Source organism: Pinus tabuliformis, chromosome 6 (assembly GCF_031772625.1).
Source record: "Pinus tabuliformis cultivar Carrire ecotype Pingquan chromosome 6, CPIR1, whole genome shotgun sequence".
In the NCBI taxonomy this organism is placed as follows: domain Eukaryota; kingdom Viridiplantae; phylum Streptophyta; class Pinopsida; order Pinales; family Pinaceae; genus Pinus; species Pinus tabuliformis.
The window spans coordinates 1,230,877,462-1,230,891,660 of record NC_142292.1 but is presented as its reverse complement, the minus strand read 5'-3'; the positions used below and the strand labels follow the sequence as shown (position 1 = coordinate 1,230,891,660).

The following is a 14,199-nucleotide window of genomic DNA, read 5'->3' as shown; positions in this document are numbered from 1 at the left end:
TCCATCAGACCGCCAATATTTGATGGGAGCAACTTTGTTTATTGGAAGATAAGAACCACAACCTATCTACAATCACTTGGAACGGATGTTTGGGAAATCATGGAAGGAGGATATACATTTCCATCAACAATTCCTACAGATACGGTAGGTAAAAAGCAATATGAAACCAATGTTAGGGCTGTCAATACATTATTGGGAAGTCTGTCACAATCAGAGTTTGTCAAAGTTATGCAACTCAAATCAGCCAAAGAAATATGGGACAAAATTGTTCTAAGCTACGAAGGAGACTCTCAGGTAAAACGTGCTAAACTGCAAACTCTCAGAATTCAATATGAAACTCTTAAGATGCACAATGATGAAAGTATAGCTAGTTACTTCTTACGTATAGATGAGGTTGTTAATTGTATGAAGAATCTGGGTGAAGAGATAAAGGAAGTTACCTTAGTTGAGAAAGTTTTAAGATCCTTGTCTGCTAAATTTGAATCAAAAGTATCTGCCATAGAAGAAAAACAGGATCTACAGACTATCACTATGACACAGCTTCACAGAATCTTAACTGCCTTTGAGATGAGAAAAGGAGGCCCATCAGATATGAGAGAAGCCACATTTAAAGCTTCAGTAAAAGGAAAGGAAGAACTCAATGAATCAGGACATATTTCAGAAGAAGAAGATGAAGTAAACTTTGTCAAGAAGCTTCAACGGGGTTCCGGAAGATTTAGAGGTAAACTACCCTTCAAATGTTTTGCTTGTGGTAGAGTCGGTCATTATGCTGCCAAATTTCCTCATAAAGATAAATATGATAAAGGGAAGGAATCTGCAAAATGGAATAGAAAACAAAGTGTAAGTAAAAAGAGTTACTATACTCATGAAGATAGTGATGGTTTATCAAATAGTGATGAAGATGAAAATAGTAATGACTATAGACTTCTAATGGCTTATGACGATGATAATTTTTTGGATGCTTTAGAAGAAGATGACCTTCATGAAGAAATCTATAAACTCAAAATCTATTTAGAAGAAAAGAATATGATTATAGATACCTTGACATACCAACTTGCTGAAAAAGAAAAACACAATGAAAAACTAGAATGTAAAATTGTGGGTCTAAGAAAGGATCTTGAGAAAACAAAATCTCTCAATCTTAGATTTGCTAAAGGATTAGAAACCTTAAATGAAATTATCAAAGTGCAGTGTTCTCCTCTAATAAAGACAGGTCTTGGATATACTAATGAAGCATCTCAATCACATAAGCCGTCAACCTCCACTAAAAGCTATCTTGATGTAGCAAAGAACATTGAACAGTATGAAAATCGATAGAAAAGGCATAAAGCATATCACCAGGTAAATTAGTCTCAATTTGCTTCAAGGATAAACAACAACTACAACCAACCTCAGGTAAATCATACTCAATTTGCTTCAAAGATGAATATCAATAGAAGTTACAATCACCAGGTCAATAAATTTGATAATGGCAGGAACTTCTTTAATGGTCAATGCTTCTCATGTCATAATTTTGGACACAAAGCTGCTCAATGTGTTTCTTACAAAACCATCATGACTAGAGAAGCAAAAAATCAAAGGAATGTGATAGGGATCAAGAAAAGTTCCTATAATAACTTTTCTCTTCTTGAAAATGAAATAGAATGCTCAATCTGTAACAACTTTGGCCATGAAGAATCTGAATGCAGGAGCAAATTTCGGCAAACATCTCAAAAGGAGAAAAATCCATTAAATCCCAAGATATGGAGAAGGAAAGAACCTCAAACAGAAAGATGTGGGATAGCCTTGTATGCAGAAGGACAAGAAAACCAGTGGTACATCGACAGTGGATGCTCAAAACACATGACATGTGACAAAGAAAAACTTCACTCATATAATGCCTTAGAAAAGGAAAAGAATGTCTCATTTGGAAACGACACTCCTGCTGTCATAAAATGTAAAGGTTATGTTTTCTTAAAAGAAAAGGTTAAAGCTAGGAATGTTATGTGTGTAGACGGTCTAAAGCATAACCTGTTGAGTGTCAGTCAAATGTGTGATCAAGGAAATGAAGTGGTGTTTCGATCAAATGGATGTGTTGTTCATGAGCTTGATACCAGGAGAAACCGTGATCAAAGGCACAAGAACTCCAAACAATTTATACATACTCAAGGGAGGACAACAACAGTGTTATCTAAGAAAAAATGATGAAAACTGGCTATGGCATAGAAGATTGGGACAACTAAGCTTTTCTCAAATAAGAAAAGCATGCAGATTCCAGGTTGTTCGTGATCTTCCAGATATTAACATTCCTGAAAATAAAATATGCAAACCATGTCAATTTGGTAAGAAAATCAGATCTCACTTCATTGAAAAATAAAGGTCAGCTAGTAAGCCTCTTGAATTTTTTCATACTGATTTATGTGGACCATCAAGCAAAAAGTCACCTCGTGGAGAAGAATACTTTATTTTGTTCATTGATGATTTTTCCAGAATGTGTCGGATAGGTCTTCTAAAGCATAAAGATGAAGCATTTGAAAAGTTCAAAGCCTTCAAAGATTTGACTGAAAATGAATCAGATTGCAAAATCAAATGCCTAAGATCTGATCGAGGAGGGGAATTTACCTCGGATGAATTCTTTGACTTTTGTGAACAACATGGAATAAAAAGGTAGTTCTCCACCACAAGGACTCCACAGCAAAATGGAGTGGTAGAACTAATGAACAGAACTGTTCAACAGATGGCTCAAGCTATGCTAGATGAATTTGGAACTCCTGCAACCTTCTAGGGTGAAGCTACATTCGCCGTCGTAAATGTTCTCAACCAAGAAAATGTTCGGGTAAACAACACTCAAACTCCACATGAACTTTGGTATGGTAAGACTCCTACTGTAAAATACTTTAAATTTTTTGGAAGCAAATGTTATATCAAAAGGATTGATGAAAAACTTGGTAAGTTTGAGTCCAGAGTTGATGAAGGTATTCTTCTTGGTTACTCTTCCCGAAGTAAAGGATATAAATGCTATAATAAAATACTTCGAAAAATTGTTGAAAGTATTGATGTTGTAGTTGATGAAGCATGCAAAAATCCAAAATAGATAAAAACCGAAGATTATGACAATGAAGAAGATGGGGATTATTTTCCCACATCAAATCACAATGATTCTGAAGAAGAAACCAGTGAAGCACCAGGGGAAGAGATAACAGTAGAAGAAAAGACTTCATCCATGTATGTTCAGAAAAATCATCTAGAAACTCAAGTTTTAGGGGAAAAAGAGGTAGGTGTACAGACAAGAAGAACTATTATAGAAACCTCAAGCTATCTAGCAGTACTATCCTCCACCGAACCTCAAATTGTAAATGAAGCATGCAAAGATGAACGTTGGGTCAATGCCATGAATGAAGAACTTGAGAAAATTGAAAAGAAGAATACTTGGGAAATAGTTCCTAGACCTGATGATAAAAATATCATAGGAACTAAATGGATATTCAAAAACAAGCTGAATGAAAATGGAGAAGTTATTAGAAACAAGGCCAGACTTGTTTGTAAAGGGTATGCTCAACAAGAAGGTATCGATTTTGAAGAAAATTTTGCACCTGTTGCTAGAATTGAAGCCATAAGGATGTTTCTTGCTCTTTCTAGCTTTCAAAAATTCAAAGTATACCAAATGGATGTAAAATCTGCTTTTCTTAATGGAGATTTAGACGAAGAAGTCTATATTGAACAACCAGAAGGATCCATTCTTGGAAATGATGGAAAACTTGTATGCAGACTCAGAAAGGCTCTCTATGGTCTAAAATAGGCTCCAAGGGCCTGGTATTACCGCCTTGACAAATATCTACACCAACATGGTTTTTCAAAAGGGTCAGCAGACAGCAATCTGTATACAAAGATTGACACTGATAAATTGCTAATAATTGTTGTTTATGTTGATGATATCATTTTTGGTAGCAATGAAGAATCCATGAGTCATAATTTTGCTTCAGTAATGCAGCAAGAATTTGGAATGTCATTTCTTGGTGAACTTACCTATTTTCTTGGTCTACAAGTTCAACAAAATAAAGATGGTATTTTTCTTTCACAAACCAAATATCTCAAACAGATCTTGAAAAAGTATGGCATGGAAGATTCTAAACCTATATGTACCCCAATGGTAACAGGATGTAGTCTCAGCTCAAATGATGAATCGGCAGCAGGACATCAACCAACTTACAGATCCATGATTGGCAGTCTACTTTATCTAATAGGTACCCGACCTGACATCATGCATGTAGTAGGAATATTTGGAAGATTCCAAGCAAATCCAAAGGAATCACACCTTCAGGTGGTCAAAAGGATTTTCAAATATCTTCAAGGAACATAGAACTTTGGTTTATGGTATCCTAGAGATACAAATCTTACTCTTCATGCATATACAGATGCAGATTGGGCAGGAAGTGTTGATGACAGAAAAAGCACTAGTGGTGGTGCATTCTATATGGGTTCCAGGTTAGTGTCTTGGTTCAGCAAGAAACAAAGTTCAATTGCGTTATCTACAGCTGAAGCAGAATATGTGGTTGCTGCATCTTGTTGCACACAACTACTTTGGATGATGAAAACATTGCAAGACATTCAGATCACATGCACTCCACCCATCTCCATTCTATGTGATAATACAAGTGCCATCAATATTTCAAAGAATCCAGTCATGCACTCCAAGACCAAGCACATACCCATCAAATACCATTTTCTACGTGAACAAGTGCTTGAACAAAAGGTCAAATTGGAATATGTTCCCTCCAAAGAATAGGTTGCTGATATATTCACTAAACCACTGCCCAGAGAGACATTTGAATATCTCAGACAAAAGCTGGGAGTAGTTGTTGCATCATCCTGCTGTTAAATCAAACTTTTCAGAGAAAGGTGATTATACGTGTGTTTCCTAAAGTGAAGTCACATACACATGCGGGTTTCTGTGGGTCAAGGAGCATATATGTTTTTCAGGCAAGAAAAATAGTGGGGCAGGCTCTGATATGGGTGCTTTGACTGATATTGATGATATGCTTTGTTCATTAATTTTATCTGACTAACAAAGATGCCTTGATCTTTGACCTATTAACAATGCATAGGTAGCACTAGTTCAAGAGGAGCATTAGCTTTCATGTACAATCAACATTGGTTGCATTATGGTTGCTGAGTCCAGCTATGGCTTCAGATATTTATACTATTGGCTGCTCAAGTCATGTAAAAGTATAGGGTGTGATATGTCTTCTCATACATTTGAATGGGCCCTCTTGGACAAATGATGTAATTTATATCCCCACTTTACATGGGATGGATGATGTAATATTTCCTGTTTTTGTCATGTATAAACAATTGGTATATCCCCACTTGGTTGGGTGGATGAATAAAATTTGGTAAATCCCCACTTGGTTGGGAGATGGATGTATGTATGAGTCATTGGTGATAGGAAGGTCATTGGTGATGTATGTATAGAGTCATGTTATTCTTTTCGAAAATATTTTTGCAGACTTTGCTTGTGCTCAGGGGGAGCATGGACTCAATCATGGGAGCTCAATCAGTACATTTCAGCATATCAAAGGATTCATCATATACTCAAGGGGAGCATGACCAGCATAATGTATGTCAAAGGGGGAGCATGACCCTTTGCCCTTGATGTCAAAGGGGGAGAATGACTTGTGTTATTGTTGCCATCAAGTCCAAAGGGGGAGATTGTTGGCATTATGATACAGGTGTTGTCCTTGATGGAAACTCACTCAGATGAAAGATCACAGTACAATAGGTTAACAGAAAAGAATTATAGATCAGACTACACAGAATGAAGAAAGAGAGGTATACTTAGGTTCACCTTGACCAAGTTGCATATACACGCAGGTTCACTGACCACAAGCAGTGTATACGTACACATGCACTTTCACAGAAGGAAAAGCACGTATACCTTGGAAAGCTAAGTTTTTGGTCCATGGTATTTTGATCCATGGTATTGGTCCAAGGTATCTGGTTTGAGGTATTGACCCTAGGTATTTGGTCCATAGTATTGAGAAAGGCCTAAAACTATAAAAGGGGGAGAAGATCATTAGGCCAGGTGTGCTAGTATCGAATATCTGATGAAGTGTGAGATCTAATATGTAGGTTATTGTCTTATGGTGCTATGTTTGATCTGAACCAAGGATGAACCTTAGTGGTTGATGAAGGATAAGATCTAATGATGGATCAGGATCTTAAGGCTTGAAATGAATTATCTTTATGTGGTTTGATCATGTATAGTCTAGATCTCAATACAGACGCATGTGTTATTCTGTAAATATTATGATCTGGGTATAACTGAAGTCTAGAATAGATGCAAAATTATGAATTAATATTTGCAGATGTATACGCTGGTTGATTTTGAGAAAAGCGCGTATACACGTAGGTTCGACACATGGAAGTAACGTATACATTATAAAGTATGTTTCAGTTGTTTTTGTTTGTTGTTGTAGAGTTCTAGGTTCTGGTTCTGGTTTTGGTTACTGTATTTTGGTGATAGTATTCTGAATTATCAGATTGATTGTGATTTAACGATGGGTTGTCAAAGTGATTGATTGATTCGGTTGTGGTTGATTCAGAAAGTGATGATTGAGTCTCATCGATTGGTTGATGCAGATGTATTTGATGATTGAATTGTAGTTATGATGTTGTTGATGGATCTAGTCTGAAAATTTATGAAACGTGGTCCTTGGAGGAAGAAAGAAGGTCGTAGCCTTCTGTAGGTCGTTGCCTACGTACTAGTAAACATATCTCCTAGTACAATAGTTCGGGGGTTGTAACTCCCTTCCAGTAGAAGCTGGAGAATGATAGAAGGTTGTAACCTTCTGTAGGTAGAAGCCTGCGTATTGGTATAAGTCTACACTAGTACAAGATTGTAAACAGATTTTCCTATTATTAAAAAAAGACAGAAACGACAACAACAGGTGGTTTTCACCCACATTGGGTTTCCACCTTATATCTTGGGGTTCATGTGTGTTGCTTATGTGTGATGCTTTATTCTGCTTTTACCGCACTGTCTAATAAATCTCTTATATATTGGTTAAAGTTCAATGCATGATAAATTGGGTAAACCAAAAGTTCTCTGCATATACGCTGGTTGCTTTAAGTACAGTTGCGTATACACGCTAGTTCACTTAGTTGAAGTAGCGTATACAAATCTGTGTGGGAAATTAAATTATTGATCTGATAATACTGATTCACCCCCCCTCTCAGTATTATTTCCAACAATTTCAAGGTATGAAAGAAGAGGATTAATATTTTCTAGAAGAACATGAAGTTTTGCAATATGTCTAAGGTAAACTACCTCAAACAGATGATAATGAAGTTGTAGAGAAAACACAGTTTAGGAAGGGTGAGGTCAAGGCTCAAGGAATTATATTTGAATATCTTAAGGAGCATGTATTCCTAGTTGATTTAGAATTCACTACATCAAAGAAAGTCTATGATACTCGTATTAATTTTTACTCAATTAAAAACATCGGACAAAATAAGTCTTGAAGAAATCAACTCTGTGATATTAAGATGTCAAACTATGAACCTATGGCCTCCTACTTCATGAAGATAGCTCACATAAGAGATAAACTATAAAGCATTGGTGAAATCATTTATGAATATGAATTGATTGCTACGACAATCAATTGAATACTATATTTATGGGATGCATTTGTTATGTAATATGTGCTAAAAAGGATAATCCAAGTTTTGAATAATTGTGGACCTCTTGCACTCAAGAAGAATCTAGGATTATAGATAAAGGAAAGATCCAAATTCCTGATGACGAAGAATCTCAATATTTCTCTACAAAATCTAGAAGGAATAATGGAAATAAGAAGTTTTTATCCCAAAATAAAAGTGTAGGTAAAAGACCAAATTCATAAGGAAAGAAAGACCTGTCAAAATTCCAATTTTTTTTGTCGCAAATTTGGACATCATAGAAATAATTTCCTTAAAGCATCGAATGATCAGAAAAGGAAGCTAAATCATGATTATAAGCATCCTCATTAGAAGAAAGCCAAGAATGATAATACTAAACCTTTAGCATCTAATGATAAGGACTTCATTTACTGGAATTACTGCAAGTGATCTAGGAGCAAGAGGGATCTGCTTGGGTTTCTCACATAAAATGAGATGTCATATTGGGCCCTTCTTAGAACTGATTAGTAAACACTAGAAATCTAACATTCTTGATAAGAATGCTCTAGGATTTGTGGATAAAACCTTAAAGTTAGACCTTGGTCAATATTTTCGTTCAAATAAGTAACCATGGCTCGTAAAAGGAAAGATGTCATAAGGACCTAGTTGCAAGAAGGATTAGATCAAGAGGGAGATGGCAATTTTATTTTCTCAAAAGATAAGTATTTTATATCTTTCTTCCTTGATTATTACTATTGGTTTTATTTACTAGTAGTTAGTATTTTGTCTTTGTATTCTTTGTGTGGTAATAATTGTTCTTCCATGACCTCCTAGTGAGGATTGCAGGTACATGTTAAATATGCTCTGGCAAGAGATGGATGAAATGGAAGAAAAAACAAAAGTTAGTGATAGGAAGACTTGTGTTGAGGAATATTTTATTAGATGAAATCTGGACTCTAAGGAAAATTGAATTATGTCTTGATCTATGCCAACTAGAAGTGAGTAATATGAAATGGCTAGAATTAGCTTAGTAAGAGGGAGAAGATCATAAAGTCAGGTACACTTCTATTAAAATTTACTTAAGATTTTTATTGAAAATTACATTAGTTAGACGTAGAGATCGTCTTCCATGATGAAATAAGAAGTGTATTCATGAGCTACCTCAAGCTTGTCAGGTACATGAAGAATTATTATTGCTTTGTATAGGCTCCTTAGATTTGATATACATGGATTGGTGAATCAAGGTTGATTCTATATGATTTTTTTCTGACAAAAGTAGAAGAAATCATTGCTTTTAGAGGGAGAGATCAAGAATTCCCCAGGAACCTTGTTTTCAACATTAGAGGGAGCTAACCTTCGAGTTTGTGATGGAAAAATATCATTAATAGATGGTATATTGAAAGATAATAGTGATAGAGGGAGAAAATGGTGTTACCACAATAGGATATGTATTAGTATAAAGGTAGCATGTAGTCTGGGTGACCGAAAGCATTTTTGATCTAGTGAATGGAGCAAACCAGGTAGTGGTTGAGTTTATATATGTTGCTCAACATGTGTTAGAGTACTGATATGGTACAATTGGTCATGGATTATTTGAGAATTGAAATTACAAAATAGAGTGTTAAAGATAAAAATAATTCATCAATATGTTTCTTTAGTTTAGACTCGTTTATAATTTCTTGGAAGAGCATGAAGCAATCATTTGTCGTTGGCTTAGTATATTGCAACGAGATTGACAAGTTGACAAGTAGTATGACTTCAAATGTTACTTTCAGAATTATCTTAATCAAGTGTTGGTGATGACCATAGTAATGGTTTGAAGCACATTGGGGATCAAATACAACTTCATTTGAGACATGGTGCTGAAGGGAGTTGTAAAACTCTAGTACATATCCACTGATGAGAAAATAATTGATATCCTTATGATTCCTCTTTCTAGAGGGAATTTAGTGTACTTTTTGGACAATCTTGGGTTTGTGGAGCTTTCCTCTCTCATTGAAGGAGAGTTGATCAGACACCATTATGGACATTATCCCTATGTCTTCACGACCTTGGTTGGAGAATGGTCTGATATCCTCCCTATGTACTGATGAGCTTGGATGGATAAGTTCTCCCTATGTATTTATGACCTTGGTTAGAGAATGGTTTGACAGATTAGATAACATCATGGAGTATCATTCTTCCATTGTCTTTATTACCTTGGTTGAATAATGGTCTGGTAGACTGACATTCTTCCTATCTCACTTTGACCTTGACTGGAGAATGGTATAGTAGAATACATTCTCCATATGTCAATTTGTCCTAGGTTTGAAGAATGATCTGGTAGAGGATATTCTCCTGATTAGAGAATAGTCCTAGAGGTAGCTCATGTGAGCAAGAGCATCTGAGCATCATGCTTTGATCCCTTTCTAGGGTGAGATCATTTATCATTTGTGAGGCATCTAGTATTTCACCTAGTTTATGTCTATAGTTGTTTGATGGGGAAACATAGTTATGTATAGTTGATCTTGGTAATTATGATATTGATGATGGTGCTTATCTTAATGTTGACCTTTCCTTAGGTAATTTGTCAAATTGAGATAATGTTGATAGTAATTATGGATACCTCCCTAACTAAGAGTAAGTGTTGAATTTTGTATCGATGGTCATTCTCCATATTAAAATATTTTTATTGATGTTCTTGTTCATGTGAAACATGTTCTTCATGCTCAGAATATATTTTATTTGTTTTTGTATTTATTAGAAGAAAACTTAAATTTTTGAATTTCGTTTTAGTGCAACAATTTGTCCAAGTTGGCCCTCTACTCTTCAAGTCAACCTAACTATTCAAGGCACCCATTTGGCATAAGGATCTCTATAAATTAGAGTCACCTATCCTCCTGTCCATCATCATTCAATTTGAGCATCAATAGTATATTCTAACCATACGAAGCAAACCAAGGAGCGTGAAAAAGGAGATTAAAGAAGCATCTCATAAACAAGTTTGATCTTTATCAAGAAGTTTGACCCTATGATTTATTTCTATGTAGGAAGTATGAATATATGTGGTTCATTTATGTTCTAAAGGGCCGAAGATCTGTGGTTCATCTCTGTGCAAGAGGATCCATATTTGTGTCATATATTTCTGAGGTGGATCCAATTCTCTATGGCATTTATCTATGTGTACAAGGCCTAGATTCTCATGACACATCTCTATGGAAAAGGGCCCAAAATATATGATTTATATTTATGTAATAGGGCCACATATCTTGATATTCATCTCTGTTGAAAATGAGGTCAAATTCTCTATGATATCTTTGTACTCTTGTGGTGCAGTCATATTAAAGAAGGATAACTTGGACACTTTGTGGATCTCCTTGCTAGTTATTTTGTCCATAGTATTTACTTTTATATTTCTTGTTGAATTGATTCTATGAGGAAAGAATTGTTAGTTTTTTTACCCCAAGTAGGTTTTTCTAGGGTAAACCTTGTGTTGATTCTATGCAGTGTGATATCTACTTTTCTTATTCTTATATGGTTGAATTTCTAAATGTATAATTTCTTGATGAAGAAGTTGTAAATGCTAAAATAAGACATATAATCATTAGAAGTAATTATTAGTGTTAAAAAATAAGTGATAGTCTATATTACGCTTGAAGAATCAACACAAATAAGGATAGGACTTTGTGAATTCATATAGATTATATGGTGTTGAACAAAATCACTCTCAAGAACAAGTACCGCATGTGAAAGATAGTTGATTTGTTGGACTAGTTGCAAAAAGCGAAATACTTCACCAACCTGGACTTAATGCTTGGATATCACTAGGTTCGAGTAAAAGAATATGATACTTGGAAAAAAACCTTCAAGACTAGTATAGTCATGCTAGTCATGCCAGTTGGCCTATGTAATGCACCAACTACGTTTATGCACTTATTGAATGATATAATATGTCATTTTATTTATTTATTTATTATTGTATATTTGGATGGTATACTAGTATACAATGCTACCTGGGAGGAGAATATCTCACATTCAACATAGGTGTTGGATACATTAAAGAAGAATCAATTGCTTAATAAACTAAATAAGTGTGAGCTTGGATGACAATATTTGGTTTATATGGGGTATGTGATAGGTGGAGGAGTGCTAAAAATAGATCCTACAAAGATGGAGGCCATCATGAAATGGTAAATGCCAACAAATGTTTCTGAGGTTAGGAATTTCATTGGGGCAACACAATACTTAAGGAAATTCATAGCCTCATTTTTAGTGGTAGGAACACTACTCCATGGCATAACAACAGGTAGTAAGAGTTTCTAGTGGGGAAAGGGTCAACAAAGGGCCTTTGAGGAGTTAAAGAAGAGGGTGATTCAAGCACCAATTCTAGCATTATGGAACTGTTAATGGTGCTAGACTTGCCAACATTAAGGGGATATCCTCGATATCAAATCCCATCTAGATCTCACACCGTTTAGTGGAGGAGTCCCATCCAATATGATGGCCCGGTTTCAATTATATTAAAGATTTTCCTTAGCTCTTGCTTGTTAGCACATGAAAGTGGTTTACTTTGTCTTCGAACAATGAGGTTTGCGTGCCTGGTGAGTGCTTAGTGTTTCTTGTGTCAAGGTTATTTCAATGTAGAGGGAGAGGGTGAGAGTGAGTCTCAAGTCGAAAGGGAATAGTCCCAATTCTGTTAGAGGAACACAACAAAAGAGGACATGCACAGCTTCCAGCGGAGTAGTCCACATGGATGTAGCAGTCACAAACACAAGGTGAACAGATAACACATACAACACTGAATGGAATAGTCCACACGAGTGCAATGGTCATTATAACAATTTTATGAGAATGAATATGTCGAGTGTCTGGCGGAATAGTCCACACAGGAAAGACAACATTAACAACTAATAGAAAATATTTCCAATAAAATATGTACTAGAACAATTGAAATAGTTAAACTCTCTTAATACAGGTTAAAGGGACATGCATTACAAGCATCCAAAGAATAGTCTTACAAACGAATACAATACATGTGTGAAAATGTGTTGGCCTATTAACAGGCTTCTGAATTAAGTGAAAGTTCCAAGACACATTTGTACACCATTACATCACTAACTCCGATAGCGGGGTGTTAGAGCCACTTCTCGCTCCTCAAAGAAAAGGCTACAGACTCTCAAGGCTATGTGGGAGGAGCCAAGGTGAAAAATTCCTTACCATGTACAAATGAGGGTTATATATAGCCAAGGGTGAAACTAACCCTTATGACTGTTCAACTTCCCTCATGAATGTTTGACTTACATGACTCTTCAACTTTACATGTGGGTCTCTTAGAATTCCACGTTACATTACATTAATTACAACAGTATGGCCCACAATAGTTATGTGGCCAAGATGACTCACGACATGACTCGAAACGACAATGTTGGTATGTTCATGCTGATGGTGGTGTCCATGTCAACATACAATGCTGTTGAGTGATGAGTGTGCTCTTGGTCTATCATAGATTCACCTACACATGGCAAGGTGTGAGAAGTAGTCGATGGTCTTGGTGTTTTCTTGATGTTTCATGCATGTGCATGTGTCACCTTCTCTTGCTACTTGGTATGCTTCGTGTGTTCGTCCAACCGCGATAAAGTCTTCTAACATGCACTCCTTGTTCATCTCGTTCGTCATCGTGCCATGTCTTATCCATGTACTTGTATATGCAGTCACTCATGATGAGACAACATCAAATCCAGAAATCTCCTAGTCTAGCATGATGCATCATCTTTCATTTTCTGGTGCAAGTGAACAGTTGAGAGGACAAGGCTCTGAACTGTGTAGAGCACATTTAAGGCCGGGATGCGGTATTCGGGGCACTATCAATGAAACTTGCAAAAGGTCACTAGGAGGCTGAGATGAGTAGTCTCGAACAATAGTGACCATCTGTAGGATCTAGATTGGTTGGAGTGCAGAACTATGCAAATTTTCCAAGGAGACAGTGCAGGGAGAATGGAGGACAGTGGCAGTGAAAATTGCGTAGATTCTCTGGGGAGGCTACCAGCTGGCTATGAGAGCTTGCTGGCCAATACCGCGCAAAACTAGGAGGCTGGCCTGCAGGACATCTCTAAGTATTTTCTGTGTTGAGCAGGGTGTTAGGTAGTTGGATGACATCCCAAGAAAACTGCGTAGTTTTCAGGAGGAGAAACAAACAAGATGACAGGTGAGTTGGCTGACAAAACTGTGCAAATTTCGAGGAAAGTGCAGTGACAGGCACTGGGTGCCTATCCTTCATGTCTACACAATTTCTTCAATCAGTGTTGGTGGGCATGCTGGTAGATTCTGTGTAATTTTTTGAAGGATTGAAGCCTGGTGTCACTGCCTGGTCAAGCTCTTCGATTGACTAGCAGGAATCTTGATAGATTTACTTATGGGAAGTGTAGATTGAGATGGCTTACTGAGCAACTTCTATGTTTTTCTGGGTGACAGTCAGCTGGGTTAATTCCAGGATTGCACAGTGCACACTACCTGGAAGGCAGCTTCAAGCTTTGTGCAATTCTGAGCAGTAGTACATCATCACTAAGGGCTGAGACTGTGTAGTGC

The 14,199-nt window shown here is 36.4% G+C and overlaps 1 protein-coding gene across 4 annotated transcripts in view; it reads right to left on the bottom strand.

Annotated features, from left to right (window-relative positions):
- The window catches only part of LOC149263138 (MADS-box protein JOINTLESS-like), a 459,590-nt gene that overhangs the window by 152,014 nt on the left and 293,377 nt on the right, over positions 1 to 14,199 (bottom strand). The window lies entirely within an intron of this gene.